Below are 18,472 nucleotides of genomic sequence, written 5' to 3'. Positions count from 1 at the left end.
ATGGCCAAATGTGATTAACTTTCAGGGGAGGAGAATAAACAAGATTAGTTCTCCACATTTTGTTTCACATTTTGTGTCTATTACCTATTGGTCTGTTTTATTCTCAGACGGTTTTTTGAAAGAGTGTTCTGACCCACTGCAAGCTTCATTATATCCTGAAGCCCTTAATACAGTTTTCTCAGGATTTATAACCACCAGTGGACATTGACAGCTGCACCTCCCCTAACCTAGTTTAGCTAGCCTGCTCCATCATCCACACAGACTTTTGCTCATTCAATTGTTATTGAGTATCTTCCATGTGGGATGCATTGAGTTAGATGTCAAATAATACAAATGGCTGCTAAATAGAAAGATGAGTAAGATAAACTTTCTGATCTCAAAACTCCTAAAATGTAGTAAGTGAGATGGTAACGTGAAACTATAGTGATAATAAAAAAAATATAGTACCTAATTGATAAAGGTGAGAATACATTTTAAAAACTTGAGAAACACTTCAGCAAAGAGTTGCCACTGAGCTGAGAGTCCTATCAGGTGAATATGACTTCCACAGGCAGAGATGGAGGAAAGGAATTCTAATTCAATAAAATGGTTTGAATTATTGCAGACAGACAAGCACGTGTACGGCAAATCCCAGGAATCATTAATAATTTGCTATTGCTAGCACATGAGGAAGAAAGTATCTAGAAGGAAAGAAATTAAAAAAACAAGTTCCAGACCATGATAGAGAGCCTTGGTTACCATCACATCTAAATTAGACTTTTATCCATTATCACTGAGTTGTGTATAACTTGTTTCAGTAAATTCTGAGACCTTCCTGATGATACTAAATTCATGCCATCTCAAAAGAAATCATAGGTACCCCTTTTCTGATGACTTATGATTCTCATTTCTCTTTCCTAATATATTGTAATAGGCAGTGTTAATAAACTCGCAGAATTTTTACATCTCTAGAGAACAGAACATAGGCAATTTTTGTACAGATTTCCAAACTATAGGTTGAAATAATTGTATCCTCCATACATTTCTGAAGCCCTAATTTCAGCCTAGACCAGTACAAAAGACTAAAGAGTATACCTTACTCTCTAAACAGAAAAAAAAATAGATGTCTTCCCAAAGCAGTATATGAAGAATAAAGGATTGAATCAGCTTATTTTCTCTTTAGTCAGGAAACTCTTTCCAAAATAAAAAAAAAAATCACTTGATAATATTTAAGAAATTTCCTCAACTTTCAATTATCTGTAAACAAAAAGGAAGCAATGTCTCCACATTTTTGCCTTCCCACCCAGAAGCAGCCAGAAAGTAATAATGTTCAGTGCTGATATGGATGCAAAAAATGTTTTTTGTGGTCTTCCAGTGGGGGTGAAAATTGCAAGAATCCTTTGGAAAATAATGGATTAAAATATCAAAAGTCCAAGCAATATAAATGTAAATATAAAAATCTGAGCAATCTCTACAAAATTCCAGCATATGTACACAAAGATGTATACTGTTTTTCATTGAACATTTCTTGTAGGGGCAAAAATAATTAAGTTAAATTAATGTGCATTTAGAGGGAAATGATTGAATAATTTGGCAAAAGCATATTAATGAATGCTATACAATTATTAAAAAATATAAGTGGGATGTTTTTGCACATCAGCACCTGGAAAGACCACTACATTATGATGAGTGAGAAAAATTAGAGTTTCATATGGGTAGTATATAGAATAACCACATTTTCATAAATATTATCACTGATAAAAACTTTATGAGTGTGTGTGTATATATATATGTGTGTATATATATAGTGAGAGAAAGATACACACACACGGGAGCTTGGAAAACATGTTGGAGTATTATATTTCTTGCTATTAGCATGACTGCTTTTGAGATACATTTTTAAAAATTAAGGGAATAAAACACATACCAGCACATACCAGCACTCTATCTCTAGCTTGAAATCTATTCAATGATAGGAGGCCTACAGAAAGAGCAGGTAACCCACATTACTAACAGAAAATGCTTACCTTTCTCCTCAAGCTTCTTAACCCACAGGGATGACAATATCTCCTCATTGACAGAAAAAATTGCAGGCCTGAGTAGGAAATCCTTCATCTTCCTACCTACCAATGTAACAATTAGCCATATTCATTTCCAGTCTTCTCTCCCATTCCAAAGAAATAACTGTCTTCTCCCCACCCAAAACTAACGTCTACTTCTGTGTAGCCTGGATTCTTCTCCCATCTCATTTCTCCTTGATTTTAACATTTACATTTCTACCCAATCCATCCCTTCTATCTATAAATACACATAAATCTCTCTTTTCTTAAAAATAAATAAAAAACCCCACAGTCTCCTTTGATCTAATTTACCCCTTTTGGCAGGTTATTAAAATCTACTTGGAAGAGCATCAAGAAGACAGTGACTGCCAGCTGAACCTGGGCAATTAGAGACTTTCTACTCCCATCTTATTCTTGCAGGGTAGATTTTGCTTGCCTTCTTTACTCACAGAAGCTGCTCCAATGGCACAGGCTTGATATACAAATGTGCTGGTGAGACCATCTGAATTGGGTACATGACTAACCCAATTAACTTCTATATAACATTTAAGATTCAGGTGCATGGATGTGGAAATCTCCCTGTGGGTGCTCAGGATGAGCTTCATAAGTAAGTTCAGTGCTTATTAAACTGCTACCTACCAATCTGGAGTAGTCTGCTTCTTTCTTCAGTGTCTATCATCTATATACAAAGGCCAATTTCAGATGATACCTGGGAAGCTCCCCAAGGAGGCTGCAAACCAGAAGTATGCCATCATTCATACAAGAGCCTAAATCAAGTCCTGAGGTCCCCCATTGATCTAAGAGTTAGTTCCTTTCTGTTATTGGACCCTGGGGCAATCACTGAGTTCTTGTGGAGTGTCCAGGGCAGCTAGGATGGCAGGGAGCCTTAATGAAAGCTTGAGGAGTGGCTATCTACCACATTTTCCATTGCTATTAATCCCTAAACTTTAAAAGTTAAAATTTCACAATTTTGACAAGGACAGGCATTCCATTGTATACTACATGAATCTAACCCTATTTATCCTCCCTTCTCTTTTCTTTCACAGAAAAATTCTTAAAACAGAAGTCCACCAGATTATAATTAGTTATTTTTTTAAACTCTTATCTATCACCACTCACACCTATGAGAATTTCCCAAATCTGGAATACTGATTATGCTAAATGGGATGCGGAGCAAGAGGAACACTCATACGTTACTGGTAGAGATGCAAAATGGTACAACCACATTAGTGTACAGTTTGGCAGTTTCTTGCAAAACTAAACATACTCCTACAATAAGATCTAGTGATTGCACTCCTTGGTACTTACCCAAAGAAGCTGAAAACATGTCCACACAAAAACCTATATGAGGTTGTGTATAGCAGCTTTAGTCACAGCTGCCAAAACTTGGAAACAATCAAGGTATCCTTCAGCGGGTGAATGGAGAAATAAACTGTGGCACACACAAACAATGAAATATTGGCATCCCGGGTGGCTCAGCGGTTTAGCGCTGCCTTCAGCCCAATGCGTGATCCCGAGGTTCCGAGATTGAGTCCCATGTCGGGCTCCCTGCATGGAGCCTGCTTCTCCCTCTGCCTGTGACTCTGCCCCCCCCCTCTCTGTCTCTCTCTCTGTCTCATGAATAAATAAAATCTTAAAAAAAAACAATGAAATACCATTCAGTGTTAAAGAGAAATGAATTATCTAGCCATGAAAAGGCATAGAGGAAACTTAAATGCATATTACTAAGTGAAAGAATCTGAAGACTACATACTGTATGATTATAGCTATAGGATATTCTGGGAAAGTTAAAAAAAAATAAAGCATGGAGACAGTAAAAAATATCAATGGTTGCCCAGAGATTGAGGGGCTTGTGAGAGGAAGGGATGAGTAGGTGGAACACAATTTTTAGGGCAGTGAAACTATTGTGTGTGATCCTGTAATGATGGATTTGTCATCAAATCCAGAGAATGTACAACACCAAGTGTGACTCTATGGTAAACTACTGACTTTGGGTGATTATGATGTGTCAATGCAGGTCCATCAAGTATATAAATGCACCATTTTGGTAGGGGATGTTGATAACAGGGATAGCCATGCATGTATAGAGTGGGCATTAGATGGGAAATCACTCTACCTTCCTCTCAATTGTGCTACGAACCTAAAACCACTCTTTATAAGAATGTCCTTAAAAAAAGGCGTATTTATCCATCAGTTCATGACTATCCAGTCTAATCCACAGTTTGTTGAAATGTTTCTCCTTTAGGGCATCCACTGATCTCCTAATTGCCAAGACTAAACCACACTCTTAAATATGTCTGATAATTGGCTTCTCTGCTCCATTGTCACTTCACTGTTGAATATGTCCTCTATTAGTTTCAGCACATTATTCTCCCAGGTTCATCTCCTACATCACATCTCCTGCTGCTCTGGTCTGGTGATTCAGAGGTCACAGCTTCAGCTCTCTAGATTTCTGATTCTAAACACCCTCCCAGAGTGACCTCATCCATGTCATTTTTTCACCCACCATCATGACATCCAAATTCATAGTTTTGTCTCTCATTTCTCTCTTGAGATTCAGACTCATAATCCCTGACTGCCTGCTCATCTTATTAGAGCCAGCTTCCACTTTGCAGCAAAGGTGATTCTACTTCAGAGTGCAATGAGGATGGCATAATAATCATCTAGCACACAAAAGTTATTAAAATGGAATACTGTTTAACAGACTCAGACAGGTGCAAAAATTAAATGACAGCAGAAGTTGCACAAAATTTACCAAACACAACTCAATGTGGAATTCCACAGCTAAGGAATGCTGGAAAGCCAACAGACTTTGTTGGCTAGGGTCTCTTGGGATCACTGACTTGGGATTTTGTTTCTTTCTTTCCTTTTTTTGTTAATTTAATGTTTCCCCTGTGGCCCAAAAGGCTAATGAAGCTTCAAAAGTTCCTGCTGTGGTCCCAGACTGTATCTTATGCAGAAGAAGCTGGGTCATTAAGCTAAAGGTCTCTGGATAAGCATCTTTTCTAACAAGCATAAAGGTGATCTTGACCCATATTGTCATTTAGGGAATAACTTTCTTGATTTCCAATAATAGAACCATTATTGAGTCTTGCATATGAAAGGCAACCAGATCAAAAGTTTTTGGTTAATTTTGCTTTCCTGTAGAATGGGATTTTGACAAGGTCCTCTTAAAATAGGTGTTTCTCATAAACAGTAATTTAGACATCTTTAAATTCTCAGAAATTTGTGGCAGATGAAACAATTTCTAAACTTCAATTCGCCTAAGGAATAAGAGAAATACATGTATTTTATTTCAAGTGTCATATTATCATTTTTATTTTAATATGTGATACAAGAATTTTGAAACCTTTAATTATTCAATACCTGCAAACGAATATTCAATTTGGCAAAATATTTGCCAAGTTATTTTAGAAAACCAAGCAATCTGATATATATTATGGAAGCAGTTTCCTTTTATTTAGAATAAAAATATTTTAGATAGTAAATAAAATGGTTGGACTATGAATATTTTGTTCAGTCAGTTAAAATCTATCACTTGGCATTAAACTAAGGATTCTAAAGAATGTGAGTGTAAATATTGTGGCAACTATAAACACAAAAGAATTCTTTTTTAAATAGAAAACTTCAAGATATTCCTTGGGTTGTATTTAGAAAATCTGAAATTTATCTTATGATTAAATAAGCATTTGTATTATAAAATCATGATTAAAGAGCAGCAATGTTTTTATAAATTTATTTGCTGTATAAAAAGAAACTAATCTGTCAATCCCTCAGAGTTTATTTATAATTGAAACCAGTTAATAGTAATATAAAAGGTTGTATTTTTGGAAGAAGAGATATTTTTGTATATATGGCCAGAAGTAAATCTGCAGTGGCACCAAAACTAAATGTATTTCCCTGTTTCAGAAACAGAGCAAGAATATATGCTGTACTACTGATGAAGAAAGTCTTCATAAATTTAATGTAAAGCAGTAGAGAATGAAAACTGGAAAGTTTAAACGAAGAGAGGTCAACTGTATACAATGTTGTGATTTCCTGAGAAACAACCATTTGGATATTGGTATAGTAATATCAATCTCCAAAAAAAAAAAGTAATATCAATCTCCTATATGATAATATCAACACCAACAATAATGTCAACCTCTAGTATAACAATATCACTCACTATTTAATATTTTCAAATTATATTAAAAGCTTATTCACTATCAATATTTTTCTAATGAGCACATAGTAACATTCAATATTTAAATACATTCTTAGTAATTAGTTTTTTCTTCCATCTGGCTTCCCCCCTCATCACTGCTCCACCACCACTTTCAAAGCATTTGTTTTAATCTTTAAAGAAACTAAAAGCTGTATAATCACAGTAGGTTAAGACATTAGTATATGGTGTGCTTGAGGCACTGGGAAGTTGTAGATCTAAAATATTTAATATCAAAATCTTTCATTCCCTCTTGTCATCATGCAATTTAGCTAATTTCCTCTATTTAATATTAATGTAATATAATTTTGATGTTCTAAATAGGTAAGTTTGTATATTTTTAAATTGGGCATCAAGATGTCAATAGTAATAGAAAAAATTAGATGTGCATTTTCATTTTTAAACTATTATCATATTATTTCAAATTCATAGAAAATTTGCAAAATATCATTTGAAAACTTTGAAGATGATATTAAGAAAATTCACTAATTATTTACATTTTTGTCATTTGATTTCTCATTCTCATTCTCACCCTTTGGTGTGTTGTGTATTCCTAGGAACCAAAGTATTCTCTTATTTAACCCCACAACAATGATAAAAAAAAATCAGAAAATTTAACATTGATATAATTCCTTCCCAATAATGTCCTGTACACCTTTTCTTTTTCCCCAGTCCAGGGTCAATTTAATCCAGGATCCGAGCATTTATTTGCTGTATCTCTTTCATCCACTTTAATCTGGAAATGAAGTGTTTTTCAGTTTTTCTTTGTCCTTCCACCCCTTAAAATTTTTAGAGTGGTACAGCATAGGGAATATAGCCAATGGGACTGTAATTGCTTTGCATAGTGACAGATGTGACATGTGACAGCTGTGGAGAGCATAGCATTATATACAGAGTTGCTGAATCACTGTTGTACACCTGAAACTAACGTGTAACATTGTGTGTCAACTACACTCAATTTTGAATGGTATACAGCCCATTTCTTCTGTAGAATACCCCCCCCCCAGATTGAGATTAACTGTTGTTTTCTCATGACTAGAGTAAATTTATGTCCTTTTGGTCAGAATACCAAAGAAGTAACATGTGTTCTTTTGGGTATAAAATCCAGAAGGACATCAGTATATCCTAATACTGATGATAATAACGTTTATGATTGGATTGAGGGGCTGTACACTAGGTTTACCCATTGTAAAATTCATCTGTTCCTTTTGCTATTAATAGATGCTTTGACACTATGTCAATGATCCTCCTCATCAAATTTAACTTGTTAGTTGTAGCACAAATTGATCATTCTTGGCTGAACAGTTATTGCTATAACTAGAACATAGTAACTTTCTCATCTATTCATTTCTTCATTTATTTGTTTATATTCTATTGCAAGAAAAAGAAGTGTTCTTTCTCTTCCATTTATTCATATATTCATTCATTTATTTATTCACTTAAATCAGTTTGGACTCATGGATTTCCATTTTGTCAAATGGATTTGGTCTTTAACCATTCCTATTTGATTCTGATACTTAAATTGTACTAGGTATGTCCATTTGGACTCTTGATCATCTGGATTCTGGGTACTTTTAACATGTCTGTCTCCATCATTCCTTGAGAAATTCTTTACTTTCTTGTATTTTCCCTGATCACATCCTGGAATCCTCCACTTGAAGGAACCCTGGTTACTTTTATTGGAGAATGGTATTTAAAAACTAGAATCTGGGATCCCTGGGTGGCTCAGCGGTTAAGCATCTGCCTTCAGCCCAGGGCGTGATCCCGGAGACCCAGGATCAAATCCCATGTCAGGCTCCCTGCATGGAGCCTGCTTCTCTCTCTGCCTGTGTCTCTGCCTCTCTCTCTCTCTCTCTCTCTCTCTCTCTCTCTCCCCCATTAATAAATAAAATCTTTTTAAAAAAAACTAGAATCTGAGGGTGCCTGGGTGGCTCAGTTGGTTAAGTGTTTGCCTTCAGCTCAGGTCACGATGCTGGGATCCTGGGATGAAGCTCTGCACTGGGCTCCCTGCTCACCAGGATTATCTGCTTCTCCCTCTCCCTCTGCCTCTGCCCCTACCCCTGTTCATGTTCTCTCCCTCTCTCAAATAAATCAATTTTAAAAATCTTTTTAAAAAATTACAATCTAGAATCTGGGCAATAGACACAGTAATCGTGATTGATGTGATATTGCTCCTTAATATTCTCAACAGAGCAAGAAAATGTGTGTGCACGTGCATGTTCTATCCATAATCTTCCACATATCTGTATATTTATTTTGAAAAACTATCAGTTATAGATTTTATGTTTAAGTATGATACATCATGAATTTATTTTGGGGTACTCTGTGACACACTTGCACACACAAATAATACATTCAACTGAACAGTGTTTTAAAACTCTTTGTTGACTATGCTTTTCTTTACCAATTGAGTTACTTTGGCAATTTTGTCAAAAATTAGTCGACCTTACTCTTTTGTTTCAGCAACCTGTTCATCTATTCTAATGCCAATTACATAGTGTCCTGAATATGGTAGCTTTAATTTAAACTTTGATGTCAGGTAGTGAAAGTCCTTCAATCATAGATATCATTTTCAATATTGTTTTGGTAATTCTATGCCCTTTATATTCCCATATATAGATTTTTAAATCAATTTCTCATTTTTATAAGACAATCTGTTGAAATTTTGATATTATACTGAATCCACACATTAATGTGGGGGAGAACTCACATCTTAAAAAATATTGACTGTGTAATCCATAGACATGGTATTTTTCTTAATTTACTTAGATATATTTTACTGGTTATAGAATTCTAGGTAGACAGGTATAATTTCTTTACAGTACTTGAAAAATGCCTATTATCTTTTATCTTACATTGTTTCTAAAGAAAAGTAATGATTTTTACCCAGTGTGAAATGCATCCTTTTTATCTAGTTACTTTTAGATTTTTCTATTCCCTTTTGGTTTTTTAAAGTTCTCCTCTGATGCCTTTAGGTCATTTATGCTTCTTTATAACATGCTTTATGTTTATAGATCTACTTTGTTATTTTTTTTATCACATTCAAAAATCTATTATTTCTCCGGGATGCCTGGATGGCTTAGTGGTTGAGCATCTGCCTTCAGCTCAGGACATGGTCCTGGAGTCCTGCGATCGAGTCCTACATCGGGCTCCCTGCATGGAGCTTGCTTCTCTCTCTGCCTGTGTCTCTGCCTCTCTCTCTCTCTGTGTCTCTCATGAATAAATAAATAAAATCTTAAAAAAGATTACTTTAAAAAACCTAGGGATCCCTGGGTGGCGCAGCAGTTTGGCGCCTGCCTTTGGCCCAGGGCGCGATCCTGGAGACCCCGGATCGAATCCCACGTCGGGCTCCCGGTGCATGGAGCCTGTTTCTCCCTCTGCCTGTGTCTCTGCCTCTCTCTCTCTCTCTCTCTCTGTGACTATCATAAATAAATAAAAATTTTTAAAAAATCTATTATTTCTCCAAATATATTTTTTGCACCACATTTTTCTGCATCTGCATCTCCAGGTATGACAAGCTGTGTCCCTGAGTTTCTGAGACATTAAAACTCCATTTTCTTTTAATCAATTAGGTTAGTTGCTATTGATTTGAATCCAAATTTACTTCCACTTTCCAAGCTTTTCTCCAATATTATCAAAATAATTTAATAAAAATTTACTTTTAGAAATTTTACCCTTGATACACACATACACACACACATACACCAATTCTCTTAATGTAAACATATTTTCCTCTAAGTGCTTGAATACATTTAATACAGCTACCTTAAAGTTGTTATCTGCCAACTGCAACCTGGGGACATCTTGACTTCATGGTTTGTTTAATATTACCTGTCTTGTCTCTTGACTCTAGGTCATAGTTCTCATATTTCTTTGCATGTATATTAAATTGTATTAATTTTAACTAACTTTATGAATATATGATAAACTCCAGATTTTGTTATCTTCCTCTGAAGAACATTATTTTCAGTTATGGCAAGCAATTAGCCTGGCTGTACTGATTTTAAGTTCTGCCTCCCTTGTGGTGGACAGCAACTAAGCTCACTACTCAGTTCTTCTAGCCTTGGAGCTGTTATGTCGTGCTGGTATGTTTGAAGTCTCTGTCATGCCAAGCACAGTTCAGAAAAGAGCCAAAAATTTGAGAAAAGTTTATATGCAGATCTGAGGTTTTTCCTTCTATGGTTCTCTCCCTTTTTGGGCTCCCCTCTCAGTTTCAAACCTGTCTTATTAAATAAAACATCATCATCTGACTCTTCAAGATAGTAAGAATGGCTTTGGGCTTGAATTCTAGACCCCTGATGTCATGTGACCTGAGGGTACCCTCTGGTAAAAGCCTTATATATATGAATCTCACCCTGCAAAATTCTCTTCCTTTCAGAGGCAAATCCCTTCCAGTCTCTGCTTTCTTTTTATCATTTCCCTGTGCCTTCGAATAGCTGTTTTTATATTTTCCCCAGAGTTCATAATTTTTAGTTTCAGCTTTGCTGCTATTACTGGAAATGAAACCAAGTGCTTCATTTTTTATTTAAGTCATCATAAGGCATTATGATTCAAATATTTTCAATCTATAAAAACTAGCAGCTTTTTCTTACTCTTCCAGGAAGAGTGCTATGCTATACACCATACATACACAAGTGCTTTGATACCATGCACAAAGATCTAATTTAATTTAATCCTAAAATAACATTAGAGATAAGCATATTTATCCCATTTTATTTTGCAGAAAGTAAGTCTCAAAGATATTGTTTAGGAAAGTTCCAAAAGTTAGAAGTAGTAAACAATCAGTCACAATCACATTACACTCTCTTGCTACTCATTCAATACCCTTACCTCTTCAAAGAAATGTATCTTATATCTACAATTTGAAAATGTTAACATCATTGATGAGTACCAATTAAATTGTATGATTTAGAGGTTAAGGTCATGGGCTTTAGAATCATACAGACTTTATTTTTAGTCCCTCCTCATCACCAATTCCCTATATGCAATGATCAAATCTACAAAAGCATAAAATAATAGAACATCAAATTGCTGTGAGAATTAAATGTGTCATGCAGAGTATATGATAAACATAGAAAGACTTTCATAGATACTAGATTTTACAGGAACTATTAAATATAGTTTTATTACTAGATACTAAGGAGCTAATATTCTTACAAAATAATTTTTAAAATTGTTTCATGGTATACTTATGCCAGACTTGATCTATCATAGCTGGATAAATAAACCCAATAATACAAAATGGAAGGAAAAAGGAAATGAACATTTATTGGAGATGGACTATGTATCTAATACTGAGAAAGGCATTTTAAAATATATTATTATTATTTTTTAAAATATATTATTATACTTTATTTTCACAACACTCTGTAAAGTAAATAGACTTCTATTTTTATAGATAATGAAACTAAAGTTTAGATAATTTAAGGTAACATATACATTAATATAGACTACTAAGTATCTCAGATACTATTAGAACCTTAGTCTAACACATTTCACTTTCCCATGTTACAAAATTAGACTACTAAGGATCTATGGCAAGTACTGAGTTTCATAATACTCGTATAATTAAAACAGTGTCTGGTGTTTAAATGCTTTCTGAAGTTCCTGTCAGTCCTCTCTCCTTCTACCTCCCTCAGTGTAATGTCCTAATTTTCTGCCTTCAAAATTTCATGACAACACAATTCAATTATAACTTGATCTTTCTTTGTATTCATTTATTTCATTTTTACTGGATTGGTTCCAAAACCTAATTTTATGTTCTTCAGAAACCTTTCACATGGCACATAATGATGTATTATACTGTTTTAGGCATTGAGAATAGTGAATTAGACTTATACAGTCTTATCCCTTCCCTGAAGGCTTTAACTGCACTGATTTTATTAAATCATATCTGAACACTTACTGTTTTACCTAGCCAATGCACTCAGTAGTAGCCCATGATTCCAGATGGTCTTGAAGAACAGTCTCAATTAGCACAGTGCAGAACATAAACACCATATTGATATTTCAAAGTGATTCAGCCATTAGGAAAATGTTCTTAGAAATAGAAGGATAAACGTCATATATTATATGTAAGATTGTAAACATTAGTTCTGAAAATACTGAAAAATTGATTAAATAGAAATGAAACAGCAATTAAATAAGGGATGGTGACAGTTACAGATGATGACAATGGCCAAGGAGTGATAAGGACACCGGATTCTACCAAGGAGGACTCTTTTATACCACACATTGGTTTTATCAACTCATGATACTTACTTAGTACAGTTTGAATCATAAATCCTAAGAGAGTAATAAAAAATTAGGCTCAAAATAAACCATCCATCTCAATTCACAGAAATTAAAAAAAGATACAAAAATGATATCTCATGGATCAGGAGTGAGAAGAAGCTAGTTCTAATCTCAGCTCTGTCTCTAACATCCAAGGATATTACTTAATTATTTGATTAAGTTGAAACAGAGGCATCAATTTAATTTCTTATTCTCTATGGTTACTGTACTCTAATCTAGGACTGGCTATGAGGTCTGGCGAGTTGCAATTCATACCTACAGAGCATTAAACACAAGGGACACATTTTGTTAATGATGTGATTTTTACACACAGGTACAGGATATGGTGAGTAAATGTGTATATTTCTAAGATCCCTACATGGTAGTTCTTTCTCATGTATTGGTAGTTTGAAGATAGTAGCATAACATAAAACTTCTCCCAACACACACTGGGCAAATGCAGCGGTAGGACACATTTCCTTAGCTCTCACTTTTTCATACTTAGCAGTTTAAAACCTATATATAGAGCTACTTATATTAACACACTTTGTCATTTTATCCCTTTCTTTCTTAGTTTTCTCCCATTATCTCTTTATAAACTGATTTTATCTCTAGACAGATATAAAAAACTAAACATGTAAGGAATCGTACCCTTGTTTAAATAAATAATTCTATGATGCTTATAATTGCTCATGACTCTAAGAAAACTTCATAGACACAGAAAAATATTAAGCTAAAAAATGTTTCATTTAATATACATATACATATATAGATCTATCTATCTACCTATCTATTTACCTATATATCTCCTAACAAGTTTCTAAAAACAATAGAAAGAGCTATAAAATCTTAAGGGAAGTATCAGCTGATTTTGATAGAGTGTGGGAACATTCTAGGTTTGAGGTATCTGTGCTTATCATTCTCATTTTCCCTCAACAGCAAACCTCTTTTTCATCATCACCATATATCAGAGATATATCAGGATAGTTCAGAGCATCAGGATTTCAGTAGATGCCTGGGATTGACTCTCTGTCAATCCTTAGCGCTTGTCTGACCTTTGGCAAGTTTCTTTGAGATCTCTCTGTTCCTCAGTTTCTTCAATATGTAAGTGCATGGGTTCTCCAAAGATTAAATGAGATAATACATATAAAGGCTGAAACAGTACTGAGACAGTAGCAATCATTTAACATGCTTCCTATGAAGATGCAGAAAATTTACAATGAGAGAAAAACAGGGAATATTATTTATATTATTCCCTTCACATCTACAGTCTTATCTATCTTCTCAGACAAATCCAACAAATCCCAGTTCACATCCTACCACTTGTAACAAATCTTTCACTTTTCTGAATTCTACAATATTTGTTTGCTATCCTCTCTGTTTTGGAAAGAGATCACATACTAATTTACACCATGTTAAAAATGCTTCAAATAGGTATCATTTATCTCCAGTACATTTTTAATATTAAGAGGAAGGCTTTATCTTATTTTGCTTTTGTGCTTTGCTTTTAGACTTTCTTGGGAAAAATTAACTCTCTGCCAGAAATCTTTCCATACTGCAGAGGACAAGTGTAACTGAATTGGTAGAACAGAGTGAGATTTCATACATGTCTTTCACAAACCACAAGTGAAGAGCAAGTGTGTAGTCTCAGACATTCCAACATTAGAAGTCACTCATGTCAAAGTCAACTACAAGTCATCAGTCAACAACTTGAGCTGTTTTATAGCATTAGAGTCCCTGAATCATTCCTCAGGAAAAAACAGAAAGACAATAAAACCTGGATGCCAATGAATTTTAAGTGAATCTTTGTTTTTGGAAGAGTAGGGGAAAGTAGGATTTAATTGGCTTCACTATCCTCCAATGCCATACATATAGAAAACATACAAGTTCTGTATGATATAAAGAATACAGCATTTAGCTTTACACGTTATCATACTTTGTAAATACTGTCAGTGGGCAAGTTATATAAATCTTTAGAATTACATGGTGGCTCAATTGGTTAAGCATCTGACTTTGGCTTGAGTCATGATCTTATAGTCCTGGGATGGAGCCCTGTATCAGGCTCCCTGCTCAGTGGAGAGTCTGCTTGTCCCTCTCCTTCTGCCCTTCCCCTGTTTGTGAGCTCTCTTCTCTCTCTCTCTCTCTCTCTCTCTCTCTCTCAAATAAGTAAATAAAATCTTTAAAAAAAACAAATTAAAAAAACTACAAGGTAGTGTTAAAATTCTACATAAAATTATGCTTTTTTAAATTTACTATGAAAAAATAGGGAATTTCACAAACTAAAGAAACATATTTTCTATTTTGCATGTATATGACATGTTACACCTTGATTTTTACTTTAATTCCACTTTTTTGCATATGTAAACACATTGAGCCAGTCCCATTCATAGCCACAAATGCAAAAATTCCATAAACACTTATTAAATTCACTTCAGCAATGTTCAAAAAGGATTATATGTATGCCTAAATTGGGTTTATTCTAGGAATGATAGTTATAGTTACTACTACTCAATTAGTATAATTAATTACATTGGCAGATTAGAAGAAATCACATGACCATAATATATTAAGAAAATCTATTTATAGTAAAGTCACAGGTTACAAAATCTGTTGCAATTCTACACACCAAAAATGAAGCTGCAAAAAGAGAAACTATGAAAACAATCCTATTTACGATTGCATCAAAAACAAAAAGATATCTAGGAATAAACCTAGCCAAAGAGGTGAAAGACCTGTACTCAGAAAACTATAAAACACTGATGAAAGAAATTGAAGATCATACAAAGAAATGGAGACATTCCATGCTCACAGGTTAGAAGAACAAATGTTGCTAAAATGTCTATACTACCCAAAGCAATCTACACATTTAATGCAATCCCTCTCAAAATACCAACAGTATTTTTTCACAGAATTAGAACAAACAATCCTAAAATTTGTATGGAACCACAAAAGACCTCAAAGAGCCAAAGTAACCTTGAAAAAAGAAAATCAGGGGCTTATGGGTGGCTCAGTCAGTTAGGCATGTGCCTTTGGCTCATGATACCAAGATCCTGGGACAGAATCCTGCATTGCCTTGGGTTCCCTGCTCAGTGGAAAGTCTGCTTCTCCCTCTTCCCTTCCCACCCCCACTCAAGGTCTCATTTGCACACACACACACTCTCTCTCTATCTCTCTCAAATAAATAAATAATTTTTTAAAAAAAGAAAAAGAAAAGAAAAGCTGAGGCATCACAATTCTGGAATTCAAGATATATTACAAAGCTGTAATACTCAAAACAGTATGGTACTGGCACAAAAAACAGATACATAGATCAACAGAACAGAATAGAAAACCTGAAATGAACCCACAATTATGTGGACAATTAATCTTTGATAAAGCAGAAAAAATATCCAAAGGGAAAAAGACAGTCTCTTTGACATATGGTATTGGGAAAACTGGACAGCAATATGCAAAAGAATGAAACTGGACCACTTTCTTACACTATACACAAAAATAAATTCAAAGTGGATTAAAGACTTAAAATTGATACCTGAAACTATAAGAACTCAGCAGAGAGCACAGACAGTACTTCTCTGACATTGGTCATTATATAGCATCTCTATAGAATTGTCTGTCCCTGAGGAAAGGAAAACAAAAGCGAAAAAAAAAAAAACTATTGGGACTACAGCAAAATAAAAAGTTTCTGCACAGTGAAGGAAACAATCAACAAAATTAAGGCAACCACAGAATGGAGAGAAGATATTTGCAAATGGCATATATGATAAAGGGTTAGTATTCAAAACATATAAAGAATTTATACAATTCAATATTCAAAAAACAAATAACTGAATTAAAAAATGGGCAGAAGATATGAACAGATATTTCTCCAAATGGCCAACAGACACATGAAAAGATGCTCATCATCACTAATAATCAGGAAAATGCAAATCAAAACTATAATGCAATTATCACCCCACACCTGTCAGAATGGCAAAAATCAACAATACAAACAATAGCTGTTGGCAAGGATGTGGAGTAAAAGGAACCTCATATATTGTTGGTGAGAATGCAAACTGGTACAGCCACTGTGGAAGACAGTATGAAGTTTCCTCAAAAAGTTACAAATAGAACTGCCCTATGGTTCAGGAATCACACTACTGGGCATTTAATCAAAGAATACCAAAACACTAATTCAAAGGGATACATGCACCTCTGTGTTTATAGCAGCATTATTTATAATAGCCAAGATATGAAAGCAGCCCAAGTGTCTGTTGATTGATGAATGGATAAAGAAGAGATGTATATTTCCCTCTCTATATATAAATACATGTATACACACACACACATGCACACACACACACACAGAGGAATATTATTTGGTAATAAAAAAGAATGAAACCTTGCCTTTGCAACCACATGGACGGAGCTAAAAAGTATAATACTTAAGTGAAATAAGTCAGAAAGACAAATACCATATGATTCACACATATGTGGAATTTAAGAAACAAAATGAACAAGCAAGGGGTAAAAAGAGAAAGAGAGGCAGATCAAGAAACAAACTGATGGTTAGCAGAGGGGAGGTTGGTGGGGATGAGGATTAGGAGTGCACTTGTCATGTTGAGCACAGGATAATGTATGCAATTGCTGAATCACTATATCACACACCTGAAACTAATATAACACTGTATATTAACTAATTGGAATTAAAATAAAAATTTTTAAAAAAGAAAAAAAATCCATTTATACAGGGAAAAAATTGGTGGTTGCCAGAGGGAAGGAGGTTGAAGGGATGAGCAAAATAAATGAGGAAAATTAAGAGGTACAAACTTCCAGTTATATAAGAAATAAGTCATGGGATGAAAAATTACAGCATGGGAAACATAGTCAATAATATTCTAATAGCATTGTATGGTAACAGATGGCAACTACTCTTATTCTGATGAGTATAACTTAATGTATAGAATTGTTAAATCACTATATTGTACATTTGAAACTACTACAACATTATGTCAAGTGTACTTCCATTTAAAAAAGGAATAATACAAAATAATACCTATTGATTATAAAAATTTTTAGCAAAATAAGAATTAAAGGGAACTTTCCTTACCTGAATTAAGATTTATTAAAGTCTACAGAAAAGGTCAGTGGTGAATAACTAACCTATCCCTTTAATTTTGGAATCAAGATAAGAAGGATTATCTGAACTTTTATTCAACATTGGGGGACATTTCAGGACAAGAACAATAAATAAAATGTATAAAGATTGGAAAGAAAGGAAGGAAAAAATTACCTTTTCCTAGTGAATAGTATTATATGCAATATAAATTTAGGTAAATTTCTAGAATTAAGTAAGTCTATGTAGTTGTTAGATATAAAACTGGCATACAAAATAAATTCCTACTTACTAGTAACAGTGAGGAAAACAAAACTTCAATAAATTATAATAACATCTATCAGCATCGATTTAGATATTCTAGGAATAACGATAAATACATGTGTAAGACATCATCTGAGAAAATTATGGAACTTCATTGAGAAATATTAAAGAAATTAGAAGGGGTTGACTAATCAAGATATATACCATGTTCATTGTTTGAAAGTTGAAATACCATAAAGAATTTAGTGCAATGCAACCCCAAAATCCCAATAAATGTGGCAGTATTTGATAACCTACTTTTAAAATATATACAGAATTGTATCAAAACACTATTGATAAAGAACAAGTCTCAACCAGATATATGCACTTATTATAATCAAATTTTTAATCAACTACTAATCAACACCCAGACAGGCACTTAGACTACTAATAGAACAGAAAAAATAGACCAGCTCAGAAACAGTGTGTTTATGATGCCTAATAAATATTTAGCATTGTAGAATAATGGAGAAAAGCAAGCTACACAGGAAATGGTTTGGAGTCAAGCAATAGAATACATTTAAGTAGAAAAGAAAATCAATGGGACTTACATGGCCCTTT

General features: G+C 34.1%; 1 protein-coding gene across 2 annotated transcripts in view; it reads right to left on the bottom strand.

Moving 5' to 3' along the window:
- Window positions 1-18,472, bottom strand: part of GPC5 (glypican 5) — a 1,134,491-nt gene that overhangs the window by 735,600 nt on the left and 380,419 nt on the right. The window lies entirely within an intron of this gene.

The sequence above is a fragment of the Nyctereutes procyonoides genome, unplaced genomic scaffold (genome assembly GCF_905146905.1).
Source record: "Nyctereutes procyonoides isolate TBG_1078 unplaced genomic scaffold, NYPRO_anot_genome, whole genome shotgun sequence".
Taxonomy (NCBI): Eukaryota; Metazoa; Chordata; class Mammalia; order Carnivora; family Canidae; genus Nyctereutes; species Nyctereutes procyonoides.
The sequence above is the reverse complement of the archived record's forward strand: the minus strand, read 5'-3'. Positions and strand labels throughout refer to the sequence as shown.